Genomic DNA, 24,922 nt, shown 5'->3' on the forward strand with positions numbered 1-24,922 from the left:
TTACACACGCACAAAATGCATTAATCTTCTTTTGTGGCTTTTTAAGTAATCTGCCACACCCGCAGTTGTGCAGATGACAGTCATGCTGCCTGACTCTCCACGTTTAATTGTGGCTGGTAAGTACACTATCCGACTTTGAATTTTAATAAAATATTGTTAGCTATGCTCATAATTTACTAAATAAGTTTTGTGTTGTCATAGAAATATAATCAGAGGAGATTGTTTCCATTATTTTTGTGATTTCTGTTTATTTTTTTCTAACATGTCTTTTTTTGAGGTCTAAAATCGTCAGTGTGGCGTCCGGCTAGGGTTAACGGTGGTCTTTTGTGACGTAATTTGGAGAAACTGACTTAGGTAGTGGTGCTATTGGGGGGGGGGGGGGGGGGGGAGCATCTCCATCTTGCAGAAAACAGTAACATACTGTGAAAGAAAAGTGCAGGAAAACTGTAAACTCCAGCCCATCAGTCACAGGATAATCTGCTCAGCTCACTGCATAGATACCTGGAGATGCCTGACGTCCTCCACAGTGTCCACAGAGTAAGTTAATATTATTCACAATTTTGTCCCTGATTTAAATAGGGGATTTGAAGAGGTCTCCCTATGAGTTTTCTACTGTTTATAGCTAAAACAAAACTGTTGAAAAATGTAATCTTTGCAAGCTAACATTAGCTAAAATGAGAGAGTTTTAGCCTTTTGTCTCAATTGCAGTGTTTCCAGCAGCGCTATCGCCTATGCATATAGTGAATGGCAGTGAAAAACAGGCGTTCCGCTCCGCCGGTCGTCCGCGCAAAGCTTGGCTTCTCCATCACGTATCACGTGATACATTAAAAGTTGTCGTTCTGACTTCACGACAGCAGGGGCGCAATCGAAACAACTGATACCCGCCAGGAGGATTGGAGGAATGGTTTGGCTGAGGAAGACTGATGTGATTTTACAGCTAACACCCACCCCACAGGTGAGTTTTAAAACATTCCTGCTAAAAAATGTTTAGCTAATTATGTCATAATTTTGCAGATAGAGCATTTACAATTTCAGTTAAATGTACTGCCATGTTACTGGTTACTTTTCAGATAGACATCAATAAGCATTTGCTGTTCTGTACAATGATCTCTTCAAGATAAACCTGACCCATGATCCTTAAGTCTAAGTCGCACGTAAAATGCATTTTAACGCAGATGCATTCAAATAGTCACCAGAGTAAAGAATTGTATATGTGAATTATGTGCATCGTTTAGAAGTAATTTTGATAAAACTTGCTGTATATGCGAATGAGCCCGAACATTCCTCAATCGGGCTGTTTCAGAATGTGACGTCACAAACAGAACTAGTACCGTGCATCCGGCAATAACACTGTCTGCTGACACTACGACTTTCCTCGCTCGTGAAATGTGAATTGCATAAAACACTTCTGTCACTGCTGGCAATCCGGTCCTTTTGCGTTTCTTTTACGAATTTATCCCATTTCTTTCGGATCTTTTGATCCACCGGCCAAGTATGTAGTGCTACCTTCTGGCCTGCACTAGACCGCGGTGAAGTTGGCTTGACATTGGACATTCAAGCTCCGCGGAGTCAGCGGAGCACTCTTGAGAAACAAGATTTGTTGACGGTCCCACCGCGTATGGGAGAAGAGAGCAGCTGAAAGACGCTGGCCGAAATCGGAGTCCATCAAACGGATCAACCATGAGCTAGATCCTGCTGACTCCGCAGAGCTTGAATGTCCAATATCAAACCAACTTCACCGCGGTCTGCACCAGGCCTATAAGCGAAACTACAGCCACCAACTACGCACCTAGAAGGCATTTTATCTTGTAATTAGTTCGCCGATATTTTTTATAAGCGTTTGCTCAAAGTAGAAGTGGATCAGCAGATTTGGTGTGTGAAAGAAGATCCCGGAAAACATCCATATATCCTTGTTTGCCGTACCGGTTGTACAATGTAAACAATGTGTGTTTCAATGCAAGTTCGATTCGTGCATTCTCGGTGTTCTTGAACTGACGTCAATTCAATTCAATTCAATTTTATTTATATAGCGCCAAATCATGAAACATGTCATCTCAAGGCACTTTACAAAATCAAGTTCAATCATATTATACAGATTGGGTCAGATTATACAGATTGGTCAAAAATGTCCTATATAAAGAAACCAGTTGATTGCATCAAAGTCCCGACAAGCAGCATTCACTCCTGGGGAACCGTAGAGCCACAGGGATAGTCGTCTGCATTGTACATGGCTTTGCTGCAATCCCTCATACTGAGCAAGCATGAAGCGACAGTGGGAAGAAAAACTCCCCATTAACGGGAAGAAAAACCTCCGGCAGAACCGGGCTCAGTATGAACGGTCATCTGCCTCGACCGACTGGGGGTTACAGAAGACAGAGCAGAGACACAACAAGAGAGACAAAAAAGCACAAAAGCACACATTGATCTAGTAATCTGTTCTACATTAGATGGTAGTAGCGGGTGAGCCGTCTTCTCTGGATGATGTCACAGTTAACAGAACGCCAGACCAGGTGTACCTAGTATGAAGAAAAAGAGAGAGAGCAAAAAGTTAAAAGCTGAAATGACGACAGTCATTTCAATGTAATACAATGCAAAACTGGAGAACAGTAGACTGAAGAACAGTAGAAATCAGTAGAGTGAGAAAATTAGACCCTAATGTCCTCCAGCAGCCTAGGCCTATCACAGCACAACTATAGAGATAGCTCAGGGTATGAGCCACTCTAACTATAAGCTTTGTCAAAAAGGAAAGTTTTAAGATTTGTCTTAAAAGTAGACGGGGTGTCTGCCTCACGGACCAAAACTGGGAGTTGGTTCCACAGGAGAGGAGCCTGATGGCTAAAGGATCTGCCTCCCATTCTACTTTAAGAGACTCTAGGAACCACCAGCAGACCTGCAGTCTGAGAGCGAAGTGCTCTGTTAGGAACATACGGGGTAATCAGAGCTCTGATATATGATGGAGCTTGATTATTAAGGGCTTTATACGTTAGAAGGAGAATTTTAAATTCTATTCTTGATTTAACAGGAAGCCAATGAAGGGAAGCTAAAATTGGAGAAATATGATCCCTCTTGTTGATTTTCATCAGAACTCTTGCCGCAGCATTTTGAATCAGCTGAATACTTCGAACTGCATTTTGTGGACTTCCTGATAGTAAAGAATTACAATAGTCCAGCCTTAAAGTAACAATGCATGGACTAGTTTTTCAGCATCACTCCTGGACAGAATGTTTCTAATTTTGGCGATATTCCGGAGGTGAAAAAAGGAAACTCTGGAAACCTGTTTAATATGGGATTTAAATGACATGTCTTGGTCGAAAACAACACCAAGCACTGCACGAAAAGTGAGATTTTCGTCCCCGTAAACTACCGCAGATCTCCCTCATTTTCGGCAGTTAACGACAATTTGCAACCCGCGCTTGTTGCCGTTTGTCAGTGCCACAAATCGTCGGAACCGGACTATGACGTATGTGGAGAGCGATCAGCTGTACTAATGGCCCTAATTAGCATATGAATGCAGCGAACCCGCGCGGCTGGCCAGGTCTGGCTTGAATAACCTACTCAGTATTGGCTGAAACCACTATTTCAAACAAGTAAAATCGCTCGTGATTGGCAGCAAAACCACACGTGGCCAGGCCAGGCTTGAATGTTCTTACTCGTGATTGGTTGGCATATATATTCATATATATTTATTCATATATATATATATATTTATTTATATATATATATATATATATATATTCATATTATGCTGTATATTCATGTTATCCTACACTACTACACTATTATTAGGCTACCATCAAAGACATGAATGAATTTATACAGGAAATGAACATTTGCCAGGAAGATGTTTATGCAAAGAAAGAGCTTTATTAAAACAAACACAACTATATACAACGCGAGGATCTGCCCACACATGCGTATCCAAAAACTACAACTCCGTGAACTGTCTGTTTGCCGCCTCGGGGTTGGAGGTAAATGCTGGCAGCATTTTCTCCAAGGCAGGTCCGATGTGCAGACGCCTACTGTGCGTGGCTCTGTACTTCGGCATCGCCTCTAACCGGGACTGCGGCTTCACAGAGTTCAGAGAAATCCGGTGTTGTGGGCAATTCTGTTCCCCAGTGAAAATCTGTTTCCCCCGTGTCGGGAGCGCGCTTTGCAGCAGGTTTTCCCGGCGCTTCTAGTTGATTTCTCGGTAAAAGAAGTCCTATAATCATGTTGAGGTTGTAACATTCAGTTTAATCGGCAACTGTTTAACAAAATTGCAAAATAAAACAAAACAGCGTAAGAAGACCTCGTTTATTTATTTTTATTTTACAATTTTGTAAACAGCTGCCGATTAAACTGACTGTTACAACCTTGACATGATTATATGAGTTGTTTTACCGAGAAATCAATTAGAAGCGCCGGGAAAATGGCTGCAAAGCGCGTTCCTGACACGGGGGAAACAGATTTTCACAGGGGAACAGAATTGCACACAACCCAACGAAATGACGACGGCCGTCAATCCATCCGGAGACTCCGCCAATGACGCCATCTTCTTCGCCAGACATGAGGTCGATGGTGGCGGACTTCCAGAGTTCCACTTCCTCATCTGCCTGCACACTCTGCCTCGATTCCAGCAGCTGTAAAAACAAACAAAAAAAAAAAAAAAATAAATAAATCAGTACTATGCGATGGGATGCACTGCATATGGACACAACACATCTATCAATGCACCTGAAAAATAGTCACCAAATAAAGTCTTACCCTCTTTCTTCTAGCTCAACTCCGAGCTGAACTCTTGGCAGCTTCAGCTCCTGCGTACCGTCTCATAATACGTCTTACAAGCGGCTGGAAAACAATTAAATGAGAGTGGTATGAATAAAAGTCAAACGCAAGTCACAGTAACAAGGAAGGAGAAAACAGTAAAACAAGTCACTTACACTGGACTTGCAGTTATTGCTCCGAGCAAATAGGAGGTCACCGCCTCATTATGAGGCGAGATTAGTCTGTGAAAACAAAATGTACAGTTATGATCGGTATCTATCCGTATCTATTTCCTTTTACCGCAGAATGAAAGCATATTCTTTAAATCAGACCTCTCAACTTTTATCAAAAGTTAAGAGTGAGATTATGCTAATGTGGGGGGCGGGGCTTGTTTGGGGGCGGGGCTAACCAGACCCTGGAAGAGCCGGTGGAGTCAACTCCATCTCATTTTTATCCCACCAGACAATGAAGTAGACATGTATTACTTTTGTTAAAAAGAGAAAGAGACGTATTAATACTTTATTGTTCAGTTAACGGATTAAGACATAAAAAAATACACAATTGTTCAAATAATACTGAATAAAATTAAGTTATTGACCGAATTATTATACTGTTACACATTCATCAATGGGTTGTTTATCATTTTAAATCTATAACCTGATTGGTGATTCAGGCTGAGTTTCATCAAGCCTTTATGGTCAACATTTTCCCCTCAGCAGCAACACTGAAGCACACAGAGGTTCCCGCTGCGTCTTTACGCACGATCCAGCTGCTGATGTCTCCCTCTTTTCAGCTCAATGCACTTCTAGACTGTTACAGTTTATAACATTCTCATCACCTTTCAGAGCGACAGGTTGCTCAGTCAGTCGCCGCGCTGACCAGACAAATCTCTATTGCTCTCGTCAGTGCGCTCTGGGCGCACTGACGCCCAGAAAGCACCTGCTGCGAGGGAAAGGAGGGGAGGGAGAGGAGCAAGCGCGGAGGCACAGAAATACGGTGCATGTAGTTAAAAAATGCAGAATTAATAAAAACGAAACGTATAAACAGACCAAGTGGCGTTTTAAACTGCATCTGGTTAGCAGAACTGTTTTATGATCCAGCGTGCAGCCATGACTGGTTCTGAATGAACCGGTCATCTGGCAGCAGCTCCCCCCCCTCCCCTCCTGTGTACGTAGTACAGGACCTTACCGGCTCACTTTCACCACTGTTAAGACTAAAATTATTCATAACTCTGATCACTCTTCCTGCTGCTCTGTTAACACAAACTGCAGCAGGAATTATTGATGGCCACAAGCTGTGAAAGAAACCGAAACAGCTCAGCAGAAGGCGGAGTTTTGTCATCCGCAGCCCAGATGGGCTTTGTGATTTTTATGCGTGAGAAATTCCATGTTTGCGTGTGAAATGCCATGTGTTGCGTGTGAGCGTGTGAAGTCAGTGAAATGCGTGTGTCACACGGTCAATGCGTGAGAGTTGAGAGCACTGCTTTAAATCTTACCCTTGCTCCGGTTCATAGCGCCTGCAATTTGTCTCCGAGTTGTGAAGACGGCGTCCTGCTTACTGTGAATCACAAAAAATACACTTTAATAAAGCTTGTTCTTGCAAGTTGAAGGCGAGTTGAACGCGAGACGTGGTCCAGCCATTGATCACTTACCAGCAGTTGTGGTTTTATTTCATCTTCAGGCTCAGAAGAGGACATGAACACACAGTAGCGGAGCGCTCAGCACGTTTTTTCTTCTTCTTCTTCTTCGTCTTCTTCTTCTCTTCTATCATGGCGGATCGCAAGCAACTTTAAGGTGCATACCGCCACCTACTGTTAATGAGTGTGTAGCAACACTGTTTTACATCTATTAAATTCTATTTGTTAATTTTGTATTCTGAAGATGATAAATAATAAATAAATAATGCTTTCCTTAATCTATAAATATCCTTTATATTTCCTTTATTTCCCAATTATCCTTTAAGACACCATTCTTGGCATGTCCTTTTATTCCCAACAAGTTTGTAAAATTGTTGAAGTTACATTTTCATCCATACTACTTTTAATTTTCATCCAATATACTAAACCTAATTTCATTCTTCTGAATTCCAGTGGAGTTTCTCCAGTCTCTATTAAAAGAGCGTTGATAGGTGTTTTCACGGCTCCTGTGCATATACGTAAAGCCCTACTTTGTTATCTATCTATTCTTTGTAATGTTGTTTTAGCTGCTGCTCCATAAATAAAACTGCCATAATGTATTATTGATCTCATGAGAGCCTTATATATGTTTAATAATGATTGTCTATCTGCACCCCAATTATTTCCAGCCACAGCCTTCAGTAAATTTATAACTTCTAACTAAATAACACATTTTACGAAGTGATCAGTCCACAAGTGAAAAACCAGGAGACTTGTTGATGAAACTTCTGGCCATGATGCTTTTGTCATGGCAATCAACCTTCAAGATTTCTGACAATGCCATCACATCACTTCTTCTGTGCATCAAGTCTGTGAAATGTGGCTCTGTCTTGCTAAAGGCGAAACCTCCCCCTGCAACACTGATTTGCGTTTGTATAGCTCACAGCATTTTCATTTACATGTTAAAGCCTCCCCTAGAATTAGGAGGAGGGGGGTCATGGGGGGACAACTGCCACGTCAATTTCTGACAATTCATGGCAGTTTTCGGTGTTGACTGCAAATTACCGTGAACAGCCGTTAACCTGAACTTCCACGACAATCTACAGTGCCGCATAGTGACGAAAGTCACACTTTTCATGCAGTGAAGATTTTTAACTTTATTACCAGAGGCCAAGTTAATGCCATCCAGATTAAGTGATTGATTAAGAACTTTATTTTTTGAAGACTCTGGCCCAAAGATTACAACTTCTGTCTTGTCAGAATTTAAATGCAGGAAATTTAAAGTCATCCAGCTTTTGATGTCATCAAGACATGACTGCAGTCGAAGTAACTGATTGGATTCATCAGGATTTATGGATAAATATAGCTGAGTGTCATCAGCATAACAGTGGAAATTAATCCCATGCTGTCTGATAATTTTGCCAATCGGAAGCATATATATAGTAAATAGAATTGGTCCAAGGACTGAACCCTGTGGTACTCCACAAGTGACCCTAGAGTTTGAGGAAGATTTATTATTAACATGGACAAACTGGAATCTGTCCGACAGATAAGATTTAAACCAGCCTAATGCTTTTCCCTTAATCCCTACAGTATGCTCAAGTCTTTGTAGGAGAATATTGTGATCAACTGTATCAAATGCAGCACTGAGATCTAACAGGACAAGCATAGACACAAGTCCATTATCTCAGGCCATGAGAATATCATTGGTGACCTTCACCAGAGCTGTTTCAGTGCTATGGTGAGCTCTAAAGCCTGACTGAAACTCCTCAAGTAGGTCATTACTTTGTAAATGTTCACATAGTTGATTAGCAACTACTTTCTCAAGAATTTTAGATAAGAAAAGAAGATTAGATATAGGTCTGTAATTTACTAACTCATCTTGATCAAGAGATGGTTTCTTAAGTAAAGGTTTAATAACAGCTACTTTAAAAGCCTGTGGTACATATCCATTTACCAAGGATAGATTAATCATGTCTAAAATAGGACCACTGATCAGAGGGAATACCTCCTTAAACAACTTGGTTGGGATCGGGTCTAACATACAGGTAGAAGGTTTAGATGAAGCTAAAATTTTAGATAGCTCAGAAAGCTCTACTGCTTTTAAACAGTTCAGACACTGCACAGGTTCTAAGGATTCCTACAATGCTGCCTCACTTACTGAGGATGAGGTAATCATGTTTGGGAGAATGCCAATTATTTAATTTTTAATGGAATCAATTTTATTTATGAAGAATCCCATAAAATCATTACTGCTAAGAGCTAAGGGAATGGATGGATCAACAGAGCTGTGGCTCTGGGTAAGTTTGGCAACTGTACTGAAGAGAAATCTAGGATTATTCTTATTCTCCTCAATTAATGATGAAAAATGAAGCTGAAGGCGCAAGTTCAATTGAAGAAACTCATCGCCTGCCTCCATTCAATCAGAGTCCGATACGCCTCTGATGTGAGCCAATCAGCTACGAACCGCACCTCCATGAAGCCAATCAGCATCCCACGCTCATCTTAAAAGCAACTTCAAATCCACGTCTCAGCCTGCTAACCAGCAAGCGCAAACGGATTGCATGTTGGATTTCGAATCAGATGTCCGATTCAAGTCGATAACAACTCATCCTCAAATCCTGCTGCTCTTAGGAACGCCATCTAGCCGCGCATCCATCCTCTGCAATCTCTGTATTCGCTCCAGCATATCTTAACCAGCACTGACCTGGATTTGCTCTCTTAGCGGGCCTTCTTCCGCCGTGGCGTCTCATTCCGTCTCCCAACCTCTGTTTTCATCAGCTCCGATTCCTGGCGCTATGAACTTGCAAATCCCCGCTTTTCACAAGCGACGTAGACGCCGTCACAACTCTGACTCAGCTCCGGTCCCGCTCTGCTTCGTAGCCGAGAGCGGCTATCGTCCTGCGCAACTTTCAGTCTGATCTCCTCTCATGCCCACTCCTAGCAGCTCAAGGTAACACGTATCCACTCATGTTTTCATTCTTATTACATGCATTTCGCTCATCATGCTCCTGAACTGTCCGTCTGTTAGGCAGAAGTATCCCATCCATTCTGTTTGTTTTCGTTTTCTTCTTCTTCTGGTTTTGGCGGTTGGCTACAGGCTTGTAGTAGCATTACTGCCACCTACTGGTTGCAGTATGGTTCGTGATGGACTTCATTAATCTTCTCTTATTTCATAATTATGTCATTCTAATTCAACTCATTGTTCATATTTTCTACAGTAATTTCTTGTCCATAGTATGCTTGATTTTAAGTGTTAATTAAGTTTGTAAGTTGAAATGTTAACCTTACCATTTTTCCTCTTTGGTTTTCCCATTCCTGTGTTCTCTTACTATCTTTGATATGGTAACGTTCTTCTCGTCTCCCCTTTATCATCAACCTGCAGGCTGTATTAGCAAATGTCTCAGCATTTTAAATCTCTGATTTCGTCATTCAAAGACTTACTATTGGCAATCCGTCCGCATTAAGTACCTTCAATGTCATTCACGTTCAGTTTAACCGGACAGTAGGGTTGAGTTGTTACTTAACCCATTTTATTTCAGAAGTGCATTTTAAATCCAGCGATTTATACCAATTGTTGTGCCCTTCACGAGCTCTGCTGCTCTGGCCAGGCATTCATAAAGTATTCTGTCAAATTCTCTTCACCTACTTTCATCGTGCACTGCCACGTGCTACGTTGTGTGCCTTGTCTCGTGCCCTGTCTTGTACCCCGCTCGTACCTGTCTCATACCCCTGCCATGTGCCCTGCCATGTGCCCGGCCACGTGCCCGGCCATGTGCCCGCCATGTGCCCTGCCATGTGCCCGTCTCCTACTCCTCATGTACTCTGTACGTGCCTGTTTTGTGTCCTTCATGTCATGAGCATTCATTCTTTCATGTCCCCATGCATCAGCCCCATGCATCAGCCCCATGCATCAGCCATGCAGCAACCCCGAGCACCGGCCGAGCACCTCACCATTCATCTCACCTCATCTCACCATCCATCTCACCGTTCCCCTCACCTCACCTCACCATTCACCTCACCTTCATCTCCCATTCCACATCACTGTTTTGTAGGCCTTTGCGGCAAACGGCCCTGTTTTGTTAGGCCTTCGTGGCAAACGGCCCTGTTTTGTAGGCCTTCGCGGCAAACGGCCCTGTTTTGTAGGCCTTCGCGGCAAACGGCCTTGTTTTGGTAGGCCTTCGCGGCAAACGGCCCTGTTTTGGTAGGCCTTCGCGGCAAACGGCCCTCTCATTAAGCTACGCTGCTTCTCCTTTTCATTCTTCTCTGCCCGTCTGGAGCACGCTTTCTCTGTGGTGCCTGAATTAGCACAATGTTCAATTGGTGAATCCTCTTTGCTAGGTTGGTGAGACTTGATTGGGCTACTGGGCAAAATGAAGATAGAAAGAGGCTAAGGAACTATTTGCAAACAAAACAAGAAAGGTCAAACAAGGGTGGTTGATCAGGATAACTCTGTGAATCCTTGTTCACTGAGAGTCTGATTTCAAGAACATGGGATGGAGTCGAGTCATTTGCATGTATTTCAATCTATTCACAATGCGGGCCAAGTTAAACAGAACATTATTTGTTGAAATAATGGCTCGGACATGTTCCCCAGGCGATGAGAGCCTCTCCAGATGCTGAAGCAGACAGTCGAGTCTAGCAGACCTTGGATCAAGCGTGGCTGGCCAGACACCTTTCCCAGCTGCTGGCTTGTGTGTTGGTCAGGGCCGACCAGGCTTCATGGGTGGCCTTCTTTGTCTGCTCTGTGAGAGCTGCTAAAAAAGTCTGCAGGAGTGAGCTGAAGAAAGAAAGCTCTTTGTCTGTGGGAGGTAGGTTTTATTTGTAAAGAGGGTTTTCAGCAGGACCCGGTGGGAAGAAAGGCGTCCAAGCATTGAGGGTCTCATGTTGCAGCAGGACAGAATTCCTGTTACCTTCCCCATACCACAGTTCAGAATTCAACCCGAGATCAATTATTTATCATGCCGTTATTGTATAACATTAGTTTAAATTTCGGATCCTGTCTGCAGACTGGTGAGGCTAATTAAGCCAATAAGTAATGAAGTTCATCAGTTTTATCAGAATGTAGTAAGAATCTAAGTATTTTCATTTCAAACACCATGGAATGAGCTTAATAGCTTAATCCGTTAATGACAGCATTTATTATGCGCTCGGCAGTTTATGCATTCATGAGTTAAGCAAACATTATTTGATAATTATGTCTTAAGTCATGTTACCATCTTCATCCTCTTCATTCATTCATCTTGTGGTCACTTCCTCTCCTAGATCTTCCTTTCACTATTCTCAGTTTGTCCTTTTTAAATTAAACCTGTCGGCCTGCAAATCGAGTTCTAGGTATTGATCTCAACTTGGTTCCAGCATGGTTCCTGCCTGCAGTTCAGCTCTCGAATTCACAAGATATCAGTCTCATCCCATATCAGTTATTTTCAACCGTCAGCTGCCCTCCTCGCTTGGTCACCTCAATCTCACAAATGTATCATTGCCAGAGTCATGCTTTATTTCCAGGCAGCTAGAGTTCGCTAAATTTGTTCTTTCCTTCTTGAACAGGATCCTCTGGTTGAGAGCTGCCGTTTTGACCGTCTGGTCTGCTTCTCGCCTGATCGAAATATATTCTATAATGCCTTTCTGTCGTGGATGTGTTTAAAAATTTACGGATGCTGCCATCCGTAGGTTTTGGGGGGGGGTTCTTTATAATTGTTTCACAGGTTCCTGATCACTCAAACAATGGGCTCGGTCATCATCATGCCTCACACATCGTTCTGAGCTTCCATTCATTTTAGCTGCCCAATGCCTCTCGGCTTTAAGGTAATCTAACTGCAAATACTGGTGGTGGATTGAAACTTTTGAGTTTATCATTCATAATCATCACAGTTCGTAACTCTCCTATCATATAGTTGATCTTTCATGCTTCTTTCATATCATCATTAATCATATGTATACTTTCATTCATATCGCAACTCATATTGACAGTTATCCCGTCACTCATTCTGTTATGTATCCTTTCATGCATTCTTTATGTATCCTGCAATGCACTCTCTCGTGCGTCTCGTAGTATCTGGTCCTGCGTCTTGTCATGTGTTCTTTCATGCCTGCGTCAAGCATTCTGTTATGCATCCTGTTATGCATCATGTCACCTGTGTCGCATCTTGTCATGATCACCCATTTCTCTATGTGCATCATCTGCAAGACATCTTCCGCAAGAAAGCATAATCAAGACATCTTCCGCAAGAAAGCATAATCAAGACATCTTCCGCAAGAAAGCATACGCAAGACATTTTCCGCAAGAAAGCATACGCAAGACATCTTCCGCAAGAAAGCGTACGCTAGAAAGCGTAAAAGCAACTTCAAATCCACGTCTCAGCCTGCTAACCAGCAAGCGCAAACGGATTGCATGTTGGATTTCGAATCAGATGTCCGATTCAACCCACCCCCAACCCCTTCTCCACCATCATAGCTGAGTTCATCTAGCTTCCAAGACATTCCTCCATCCTCAACCCATCAGAGTGTTTTCTCCCTTCAGTCTTCATCACTCCCTATCGCCTGTTATTGGTCCGGCAGAAGACCACCATGTTGGGCCCAGTTCTGCCAGAGGTTTCTTCCCAAAGGGGAGTTTTTCCTCTCCACAGTCGCTTCAAGCTTGCTCATCATGGACAGTTCATGCAAACCTGTGTTTATCAAGTTGGACATCTATCTTAAACAGATCACCATATGGACTGAACAAACTTCTTCTATCTCCACTCCACCACCAGTTTCAGACCTGGGGGGGGAACATCCCTGTTCTCATACATCTACTTATGCATATTAAAGTATAATTCAGCATTAATGTTCCTGCCGAGGTCTGAGCGCCAAAGACTTAAAATATTGTATCAATAAAATCCTTCTAATTTCTTTCTCTGTGAGTTTTTCAGATTGAAATATGCTGCTCTAACTCTGCGAAGGGTCTTGTTATACAACAATAGACTGTCCCTCCAGATTAGGTAGGATTTCTCTTGGTGTGTAGAGCGCCATTTTCTCTCCAATTTCCTAACATTGTGCTTCAAGGAACGCAGCTCTGAATTAAACCAAGGAGCCAGCTTCCTGTGAATAATCACCTTCTTTTTCAAGGGAGCTACATTGTCTAATGCAGAACGCAATGACGAAGTCATACCGTTTACAAAGACATCTATTTGTGAATTGGAAGAAACAACATTGCTGCCATCTACAGGGCATTTCTGCAATACGGAGGATAATAAAAAGGGGACAGACTCTTTAAGTTTTGATACAGCATTATCCGATAAAGATCTACTATAATGGAACCCTCTTTTGGGGGTGGAGAACTCAGTTAGATTAAACTCAAATGTTATTAAAAAATGATCAGATAGGACAGGGTTGTGAGGAAATACTGTTAATTCTTCACAATCAATGCCATATGTCAGCACAAGGTCTAAAGTATGGAGCCAAGAGTGCGTCGGTTTATGCACATTTTGAGCAAAACCAATTGAATCTAGGATAGTTTTAAAGGCTACACTAAGGTTATCACATTCAGTGTCAACATGGATGTTAAAATCACTCACTATAATAACCTTATCAGTATTTAACACCAAATCAGATAAGAAATCTGACAACTCATCCAAAAACTGAGAGTAAGGGCCTGGTGGACGATACAAAACAACAAACAGAAGAGGTTTTATTGCTTTGCAGTTTGGATGAGGGAAACTGAGGGTTAAGTGTTCAAAAGAACTGTAGTTATTAATTAGCCTGGGACTAATTAATAAATCAGACTGAAAGATGGTTGCCACTCCTCCCCTTCCCACAGATCTGGGAATGTGGAAATTTGAATAATTGGAGGGAGTTGACTCATTTATACTAACGTAGTCCTCTTGTAGCCAGGTTTCTGTGAGACAAAACAAATCAATCTGTTTTTCAGAAATCAATTTGTTAACTAATAAAGTCTTTGGAGGGAGAGACCTTATATTTAATAGACCACATTTAATTGTTTTATTTTTAGGTTCAAGGTGAACCGTATTGATTTTTATTAGGTTTTTATGATTTGTTCCTTTTAGATAAGTTTTTGATCTGTTAAGTTTTGGCCGTGGGAAAGCACCGTCTCAATAGGATAATCGATGGGTAAAAGTATAAAAGCTGCAGAGAGGTGTGTTAAACTACGGCTCTGCTTCCTGGTCTGGACCCTGGGTTGTCAGCATTTAGGAGAACTAATAAATCCGGCCAGATTTCTAGAAAGAAGAGCAGCACCATCCAAAGTAGGATGGATGCCATCTCTCCGGATCAGACCAGGTTTTCCCCAGAAAGTTCTCCAGTTATCAATGTAGCCCACGTCGTTTTCAGGACACCACCTAGACAACCAGCGGTTGAATGATGACATGCGGCTAAACATGTCATCACTGGTCAGATCAGGCAGGGGACCAGAGAAAATTACGGAGTCCGACATTGCTTTAGCAAACTCACACACCGAAGCAACACCAACTTTAGTGACCTCCGATCGGCGTGACCGGGTGTCATTACCGCCAGCGTGAATAACAATCTTACTGTATTTACGCTTATCCTTAGCCAGCAGTTTTAGGTAAGATTCTATGTCGCCCGTTCTGGCCCCTGGCAGGCATTTAACTATGGTCCCTGGTGTCTCTAGTGCCACGTTTCTGACTATTGAGCTCCCAATAATCAGGGTCGGCTTCTCAGCGGGTGTGTCGCTGAGTGGGGAAAATTTGTTAGAAATGCAGACGGGTTGGTGGTGAACTGGGGGCTCAAATCTAGAGCTATGCTTCCTACGAATTGTCACCCAGCCAGCCTGCTCACCCGGCTGCTCGGGTGCTTCTGGAGGACCACTAAGTGAACTAACGCTAGGTCTATGTGGCTCCGCGCTAGCAGAGGGGCGGCTATCAGCTGGTCTTTCCATAGCACGGAGCCGAGACTCTAATTCTTACACCCTCGCCTCCAAAGCTACAAAAACACTGCATTTATTACAAGTACCATTATCACTAAAGGAGGCAGAGGAATAGCTAAACATCTGACACAGAGAGCAGGAGATAAGGGGAGACTTAGTCAGAGACGGAGAAGCTGAAGTAATAGTAGGAGAGGAAGCCATTGTGGAGCTAAAGCTAGGCTAGGCTGAAGCTAGGCTAGCACCCTTCTACCACGCCAAGAGAGCAAACCGTGAAACACGAGGAGTTCCCAAGCGTGATGTGCAGCAACAGAAAATGTTTTAAAAGTGATTATGTGTTAGAAACAGATGTTACAGCAAAGAGATTAAAGATAAAACAGAAGTAATAATATTTGGACCAATAGAGGAGAGGTCTGGGTGTAGTAATGGACTCAGACCTGAACCTCCAAAAGCATCTAAAGACAGTTACAAGGTCGGCTTTCTATCACCTGAACCTGAAATATCAAATTTAAAGAATATGGGAGATCTGGATAATCAATTCTACTAAATATAAACGCATGGATTAATTTTTCCAGATCCTTCTGAGTCATTAGTCATTTAATCTTGGAAATGTTCCTCAGGTGATAGAAAGCTGACCTTGTAATTGTTTTAGATGCTTTTGAAGGTTCAGGTCTGAGTCCATCACTACACCCAGATTTCGGGCCTGATCAGTGGTTCCTAGCTGAAGTGACTGAAGCTGTGTGCTAACTTTTGATCTCCCATCTATTGGTCCAAAGATTATTACTTCAGTTTTGTTTTCATTCAATTGAAGAAAGTTTTGACACATCCAGGCATTAATTTCTTCTAGGTATTTACTCAGTGCCTGAACTGGTTCATAGTCACCTGGTGACATGGTGATGTAAAGCTGTGTGTCATCTGCATAGTTATGGTAGCTGATGATGTTGTTTTTTATTATCTGAGCTAGAGGGAACATGTAGATATTGAAAAGGAGGGGACCCAGGATGGACCCTTGGGGAACCCCACATGTGATTTTTGTCATCTTTGATGTAAAGTTACCTACTGATACAAAAAGTCCCTGTCCTTTAAGTAGGATTTAAACCAGTGGAGTGCTGTACCAGAAAGGCCGACCCAGTTCTCCAGGCGTTCTAACAGGATGGAGTGATCGACAGTATCAAATGCTGCACTGAGGTCCAACAGAACCAGCACGGTGTTTCTTCCACAGTCTGTATTTATATGGATGTCATTAAAAACCTTGATAAGGGCGGTCTCTGTACTGTGGTGAGCACGGAAGCCAGACTGGAAAACGTCAAAGCGGCTGATCGTAGTTAAGGTGTTTAATTGTTGAAATACAGCTTTTTCAATAATCTTTATGGGAGTTAGGGTCATTTTGACCTTTTTTCTGGCTCTCGCCGATGGGAGTAGAGAGGAAAACATCTGGTTTTCATTGTTTAACTGTACTGTTCCAAGCAGCGGAATTAATCGCTCTGTTTTTGTACTTTCTGTGATAAACACTTCCCAGAACTTAAGCCCTGTTGCCAATTGACGTCAGTAGCGTGTAACACACACACATCACTGGAGACACACAGACTCTTGTGTTTAACGCACACACATCTGTAAGCCTTAAATAGGCAAGTACTGGATATGAATGTTTTAGAACGCTCTGCTGGAACCCGTTTGCACGTTCCAGGTGTAATAAAGAAGAGTTCTCGTTGTCGAGACAAAAGGAACGCCATTTTCTCGAGTCTTTTCTTTCTTTCGTTCTTTTAAAGGTTAATAGTTAAATAATTCTCCCACATCTTACTGATAAAGGGGAGGTTTGAGATGGGCCTGAAGTTTTGGAGTAGAAGTTTGTTTAAATTGTTCTTTTTCAACAGTGGTTTGATAATTGCTGTTTTTAGGGACTGCGGGAAAACACCTGACAGAAGGGACGTGTTTATTATCTGAGTCAAATCAGACTCTATGACAGGCAAAACTTTTTAAAGGAAAACTGAGGGTAGAACATCAAGTCAGCAGGAGGAGGAACTTAGCTGCTGAATGATCTCCTCTAAGATTTTGGAGTTTATTTGGCTGAATTGGGACATTTGGTCAGGATAAGTCCCAGTTGGATACAGCTTTGGTTCTAGAGTTGGCATGGATGTACAAACTGATCCTCTAATCTTTTGGATTTTCTCAGTAAAGAAGTTAGCAAATTCATTGCAGGCCCTGGTGGAGTGGAGTTCTGAAGCCACGGACACAGGAGGATTTGTTAATCTGTCGACTGTGGCAAATAAGACACGAGCATCATAAATGTTTTTCTTGATTATCTCTGAGAAGAAAGATTCTCTTGCATTTTTCAGTTGTAAGTTATATCTGTAAAGTCTCTCTTTATAGATGTCATAGTGAACCTGGAGTCTGTTCTTTCTACACCTGCGTTCAGCTTTTCGACATTCCCTTTTTTCACCTCTAACTGCTGGAGCATTTCTCCAAGGAGATTTTTTCTTCCAGAAACAACTTTCAGTTTAACTGGAGCAACACAGTCAATGATGTCTGAGACTTTAGACTGAAAGTTATCTACTAGCTCATCTACTGAGTTGCAGCCCAAGGTTGAAGTAGCAGAGTAAGCTTGAATAAAAGTTTCCGTGGCATTGTCCTTAAAGGTGCGTTTTCTTACGATGTCCCTTTGGCTAAATGAGTCACTGGAGATTATGCTTTCAAAGGTAACAGAGAAGTGATCAGATAGGGCAACATCAGTTACATTGACTTTAGAAATCTTTAGTGATGATTAAGTCTAATATGTGTCCCTGTTTGTGTGTTGGCTGTTTAACATGTTGAGTTAAACCAAAGTTTCTAAGTGTGTCACACAGTTCTTTTGCACTTCTGTCTTCAGGGCTGTCAACATGAAAGTTGAAGTCTCCCACAATAATTAAACAGTCATAATCAACACATATCACAGACAGCAGGTCACTAAAATCCTTAAAAAAGGTTTGATGTGGACTTAGGAGGCATGTACACATTCAGAAACATAGTTCGTACCGGGCTCTTTACCTTGAGAGCCAAATGCTCAAAAGAGTCGAATTTTCCCAAAAACACCTTTTTACACTTTATTGAATCATTAAACAATGTTGCTACTCCTTCACCTTTCCTTTGCTGTTTGCTCTCACAAAGGAAATTGTTGTTTGGAGGTGTTGACTCCATCAGTATAGCTGCTTCACTAAATTCATGCAACCATGTTTGTTAAAAACATTACATCAAGATTATTGTCAATAATGAAGTCATTAATTAAAAGGGATTTTCCTGACAGAGATCTAATGTTTAATAAACCCAGTTTATATGACTTGGTGGTTGATGATGTCTCTGTGGCAGGTTGCATCTGACAGTTTATGACTTTTAAGTATTTGTTCCTGTTTATCCTTTTGTTTTTCTTATTTCTGCCACGTATTATCACAGATATTCCATAATCTCCGGCAAAAGGCCTAAGCTGATTCTGGAAATTGTGATGTTTGATAAACGTGCGGCCAGGGCCCAGTGTGTATCACAGCGAAGTAATTTGGAGTTCCTCAGTACCAGAATGTTCTGTGATACGTGGAGGAGGAGGATCTGAGGCTCTGAGGCCTTTGGAAAATGCTGGTTTATTCACAGCAGAATGGCTATGTGGAGAGGATGTCATCTGTAGGCCAGTCTTAAATACTTTGTTCATGATGTGAGAAAATTCCAGAAAAGGAACTTCTGGGCTTTGTGGAGAAGAAGGGGAGGCGGGTCCAGTCTGGACCGGTGTTCGTGACGATGGAGGTTCTTGGTCCTCTCTTTGTCCTGCTGAGATCTGGGATGAATCCTCCTGTAGCTCTGACGACGCCTCTTTTCTGTGTCATCTTTCTGGCCATCTTTATCTTGGCTTGTTCGGGCTGCACTGGGCTTAACTTGGCCTCTGGTAATAAAGTTAAAAATCTTGGTGTTGTTTTTGACCAAGACATGTCATTTAAATCCCATATTAAACCGGTTTCCAGAGTTTCCTTTTGTCACCTCAGGAATATCTGCAATGAACCGAAAGCTGGACCCAAGATTCACCACAACAGGTCAGTGACGTTCTTAAAAAGTTTTTTATCAAACTGCGGGAACGGGCGTCGACTCTCGCGGTTCGCGCTCACTGGCTGGAACTTCCTGGAGGCAAAGGCACAGGTTTAGACTCAGTAATAAAGTGAGCGGAGAGACTTTGCTGAGAACTGACCTTATACTGAGGAGAGCCGGGCAGTACAGACGTGCTGCCACGGGAGCCGATCCGTCCGCAGGCGAGACTGAAGCCGTTGAGCGGCTGAGGAGGAAGTCAGTCAGACTTGGGGTTTTCCAGAGGGCGTTTGTCAAGAGGCAATCCAGGTCCAGTAACGGGGAAGGCGAGGTACACGGGGAAAATCCAAGTGGGGGGATCCAGGTCCAAATCCAAAATCCGATACACTAGGAGGCAGTCCAAGGGTAGGGGTTCCAGGAGACAGGCAGGCAGACACAGGCTAGGAAAAGGCAGGCTCAAAATACCAGTTACAGCTCGAGGTCAAGTGCTGGGACAGACAGGAAGATACAATGCTGGAATGTTACTCAGACAAGGCTCGAAAACGATCTGGCACTGGAGACTGACGAGGACAGAGCTTTTATGCAGGTGTAGACAGGTGAAACCAGTAGAGGTTGATTGCAACGGGGTGGAGACTGGACAGGGGTATTAACTGTGAACAGAATCAGCTCCAGTGCCAGAATCATCACAGAGCCCCCCCCCCCCCCCCCCTCAAGGGCGGATTCCAGACTTGAGGTTCTAACCGGCTTGACTCGAGAAACATGGAAGGTAGGATGGACCTTCATTGCAGGGGGCAGGCGGAGACGGACCGCCACCGGGTTCACCACCCTGGAGATGGAGAATGGTCCAATAAACCGAGGTGCCAGCTTCTTGTTATCCACTTTCAAGGGAAGGTCCCTTATGGAAAGCCAGACTCTGTCTCCCACCTGGTACTGCGGGGCTGGGACCTGCCGGCGGTTAGCAGCCTGGGCCTGGTTCTGTGAGGCAGAGAGAATGGCCCTCCTAGCCCTTCTCCAGGCACGCTGGCACCTCAGGGCAGACAGCCGGGCAGACGGGACCTTGGACTCCACCTCCTCAATGGAGAACACCGGTGGCTGAAAACCATACACCACAAAGAACGGTGAGAGGCCAGTGGAGCTAGAGGGCGTGGAGTTAATTGCGTGCTCCACCCAGGGCAGGTTCTGGACCCACTTGGTGTGGTCGGACTGGCAAAGGAGACGGAGCTTAGTCTCGACCTCCTGATTAACCCTCTCCGTCTGGCCATCTGTTTGGGGATGGAAGCCGGAGGACAGACTGAAATACCCAGCGTGGCACAAAACTCCTGCCAGTAACAGGCCACAAACTGGGGACCCCGGTCTGACACAATGTCAGCTGGCAGACCGTGCAGCCTGAAGACCTCCCTTGCCAGATGCAGTTTAAAACGCCACTTGGTCTGTTTATAAGTTTTGTTTTTATTAATTCTGCATTTTTTAACCACATGCGCCGTATTTCTGTGCCTCAGCGCTTGCTCCTCTTCCCCCCTCCTTTCCCTCGGAGCAGGTGCTTTTATCACCGTTCACCATTAAAAACGTGAATCACTACGTTTAATGTCCTCACATCGGTAGCAACGTGTGCCAGTTAAAGTCAATAGGAGAGTTACTAGCTGTGTTTCATGCTCTTGTATGTTTACATAGAATCAGTGGCGCTTCGGTGGGCTACTGCCTCGCGCTTTAATTCAGGTGCGCACTTTTAAGGATCATTTTAAAGAACTTGTAACATCAGGGGCTTCATCTCAGACCTGTCAATACCCCTGTTCCCTTTATAGGAGCCCTTTACAGTATTTAGTTATGCATTTTCCCCGCAGCGCACCAACGGGGGTAAAATCCGCCCACCGCACCGCCGCACTGACGAGAGCAATAGAAAGTTGTCTGGTCAGCGCGGCGACTGACTGAGAAACCTGTCGCTGTGAAAGGTGATGAGAATGTTATAAACTGTAACAGTCTAGAAGTGCATTGAGCTGAAAAGAGGGAGACATCAGCAGCTGGATCGTGCGTAAAGACGCAGCGTGAACCTCTGTGTGCTTCAGTGTTGCTGCTGAGGGGAAAATGTTGACCATAACCCCCGCCCCCAAATAATCTCACTCTTAACATTTGATCAAAGTTGAGAGGTCTGATTATTACACACCATGCCATATCACATGACACTACTATTTTGGGAATAATTACACACAGAGAATACATTCAAACAATATTTTATTATACACATATGTGTATACACAATTTATGTAGACAAATGATTTCATCCTACACTTTTTGTGAAGTCATTCCCAAGAGCCATAATAGACAAAAAAATCAATGCATCACACGTGTTAAGATACAGCTAACTGTGATTATACACCTGGCCAGTAGGTGGTTCCGTGTGTGAAGCTCCAAGAAATGAACCCTTTCACGAACCAGTTGGCTCAAGTGGTTCAATGCCTCATGAGGCTTCATCTCACCATCACTACCTGGCAGAGAGCGAACCAGAGCAGGAGCAGGTTCCTTAGCACGGCTGAGAACGAACCTTTTAGAGAAGTAGAGGTGACAGAGTTCCAAAGGTAGCAGGAAATATACATGTGGACAGGCAAGGAGTAGGTGTTGTATGATGACGGACCGGCAGAGGAGTGAAAGCAGAGGGAGGCTTAAATAGGGAGGCTGGCAGGTGAAATGAGTCTGGCTGATTAATGACCAACAGGTGTGACTGACTGCAGAGGGAGTGAAGGGAAGGCTGAGTGAGAAGGGGAGGAGGAAACTGAAAACTAACAATAAATAAAGTCAAATCATAACTAAAACCCAAACAAGGAGGAAGTTTAAGTTGATCCAAGGAACTTATTTTTTCAGTGTAGTTGCAGTGGTTACCTCCTCTAGTTTTAATGTTTACTCCAGTCAGTGTTCAGGTGGACATTAGTGCTCATGTTTATCAGTGTTTATGCTTGACTTTTCAGTCAATTGACTGGACACAGAACTAATCTGATTGATATTTTTCAGCCCAAGCACAACGTAAATGTAGAAAACAGCCCAAACCATAGGATCTACTGGCCTTGGACATTAGAAGTGGAGAATTATTAAACGCATAATAAAGAACATGCCATTAGGACACAACTGCACTATAGGAAAGAAAAAAATGTTGTGTATACAGGTTCCCCACACAATGTGCAACCAGGCAACCATTTACACACAATCATGGTATATCACCTGGAATTATTTTTATCAACATGAGTTGTAAATCTGACTTAATATAAAATTCCTTTCTCTTACAGAGTATCGACCAATCTAACATTTCTCTGAAACATTTTTAAGCTCATCAGTAGAACTCAACCGCATTTAGGGAATATACAACATTGAGCAATACAGTTTCATAGTGACAGTTGATTAACCAAAGACCATTATTCATAAATGATATCGGATTTGACATATTGTACTCATTTAAAAAAGAAAATTAAGTAATAAAATTAGTTGAAGAAAATTGTGTTTTATTAAAATTTGCAAGTTTTTAGTTTTCTGCCACATAATGACAACAATTTTTTTTATTAATTATTTCTAAAAACCCGCCAAATGTTGTGAAAAGCTTTCCAAATTTTTACAACAAATCACTATTTTCTAAGCTCAATGTGTTCAAAAGCAGCCAAATTGGATGCAACCCACCTCCCAAAATCTGGCAACACTGACTACACTGCTTTTATTTTTTATAGATTTTGGGATTGTATTGAGATAATTTTTTTTCCCTCAACACTGTGGGAGTGATCACAGAGCCACTGTTCAACTTGAAGCATATAAAATGTATTTTTGATAAAAGTGTGACCCTCTAAATAAAGGGAATCCTTCCCAACCCTTAATTAGTTTCTGCAGCCTTTTTTGTTTAGACTCAACTCAGCACAGAAATACTGAGGAACCTGGACTAGGCCAGAACCTGCACCCAGGATACAGAGGTTCAGTGAATGTGGCGTTGAAGGTGTAAAGGTGCATCAGTGAGTCAGAGAAGACGCTGTAGAAGGACAGAATACCAGCAGGACAGTCCACATACACTGCTACTCTGTTAGAGACAGAGGAGGAGGAGATTGGTGTTCCTTTGTAATTGTGCCAGACAGCGTAACCAGTATCAAAGCAGCTCAGACTCCAGGATTGATCATTTAATCCAAACACACAGTTTTGACTATTCCCTCTCCTTATGATTCTTCTGTAACTCACTGATAAATCAACTTTTCCTTTCCACTCAACTTCCCAGTAACAGCGACCAGTCAGACCATCTCTACACAGCAGCTGAGGAAGATCAAATCTGTCTGGATGATCAGGATATGACTGAAGCTCCTCCACTAGTGTCACCTTCCTGTTGTCTTCAGACAGTTTGAGTTCTCTGTTCACTGTGTTTGTGTCGATTGTGAGTTGACAGGAATCTGATGGAGAGAACAAAGACAACCCAGCTGCAGTTACTGATCATTTATTGATGATGACTCCTGAATGAGTGATGGACAGTCTGAAGATGGTTGAATGTGAGCTGCTTTGTTGTCATGAATCAAATAAAAACACACTTACACTTCCTCAGACCTGGTGTCAGCCATTGTTCTCCAGCAGGCTCCACCCTGAAAGGAGGAGGGGGGTCAGACCATCAGTCTCTTTCAGCAGCAAACATGGACATTACATGTCTCTCAGACACACATTGTCCTCCACTAAAAAAACACTCTTAGCCAAAGCAGAACTGCATCAGTGGTTTCCATGATCAGTACTCTAAATAGAGTAGTCAGTAAGAAAGGAGGCTACTTTTCCTAGGAACCCTGTGACGTCCCTTACTGCTGCTAAGAACCTTTTAGGTATCCCACAAATATTTACATCACATGACATTTCAGCACAACTCCCTCAGAGAAATAAACGAAAATGTCCAGACAGCCGAGAGTGGCACTTTGTGGTTCATTTACAGAAGGCTGTGGGCCCGGATTTGACTCAACATCATTACATCATCAAGTGTTTCTGTAATGTAATGCTGTCAGAGTAAGTAAAATCCTGCTGGTTTCAACAAATTCTACAAAGAAACAATGTCCTCCTGTCTCAATCAGCTAGCCCCCATCAGAACTGCCCCCTGGTACACTCCTGAACTAAATAAAATTAAGTCACATAAACGACAGCTGGAAAGACTTCACAAGAAAACCAGTTTAACTGTCCATTTCCAAGACTATACTAATTACCTTCAGCAGTACAAGGATGTTCTAAGTACTGCCCAGTCCACCTACTACTCTCACCTCATACACTTTGGTTCCACTAACCCCAAGGCTCTGTTCTCTACAGTAAACAGACTGCTCAAACCCAGTGCCTCAAACTCATTCACCTATGACAAATGGAACTCCTTTCTTTGATTTTTCCAACACTATTTATAACAACTTGTCCTCCTCTTTTGTCACCACAGCCTGCACTCCTCCTCCCTCATTTGCTCCTCCTCTTCTCACCTCTCAGCCTCTGTCTCACTTCTCCCCCGTGTCAACAAGGGAGCTCCTCATAATTATGACAGGCATGAAAACATCTACATGTGTCCTTGACCGCATCCTGTCTCACCTCATCAAGGACTCTTTACAAACCATCTCCTCCACACTCATCACAGAAATGTTCACCTCCTCCCTCAGGTATGGCTCAGTCCCCCA

General features: G+C 42.9%; 1 long non-coding RNA gene across 1 annotated transcript; it reads left to right on the forward strand.

Moving 5' to 3' along the window:
- Nucleotides 1-392: 392 nt before the first annotated feature.
- On the forward strand, nucleotides 393-23,552 carry LOC118557101. The gene is made up of 3 exons (XR_004927596.1): nucleotides 393-537; nucleotides 858-955; nucleotides 23,518-23,552. It is a non-coding gene; the product is annotated as an uncharacterized LOC118557101 (long non-coding RNA).
- Nucleotides 23,553-24,922: the final 1,370 nt, after the last annotated feature.

Source organism: Fundulus heteroclitus, chromosome 22 (genome assembly GCF_011125445.2).
Source record: "Fundulus heteroclitus isolate FHET01 chromosome 22, MU-UCD_Fhet_4.1, whole genome shotgun sequence".
Lineage (NCBI taxonomy): Eukaryota > Metazoa > Chordata > Actinopteri > Cyprinodontiformes > Fundulidae > Fundulus > Fundulus heteroclitus.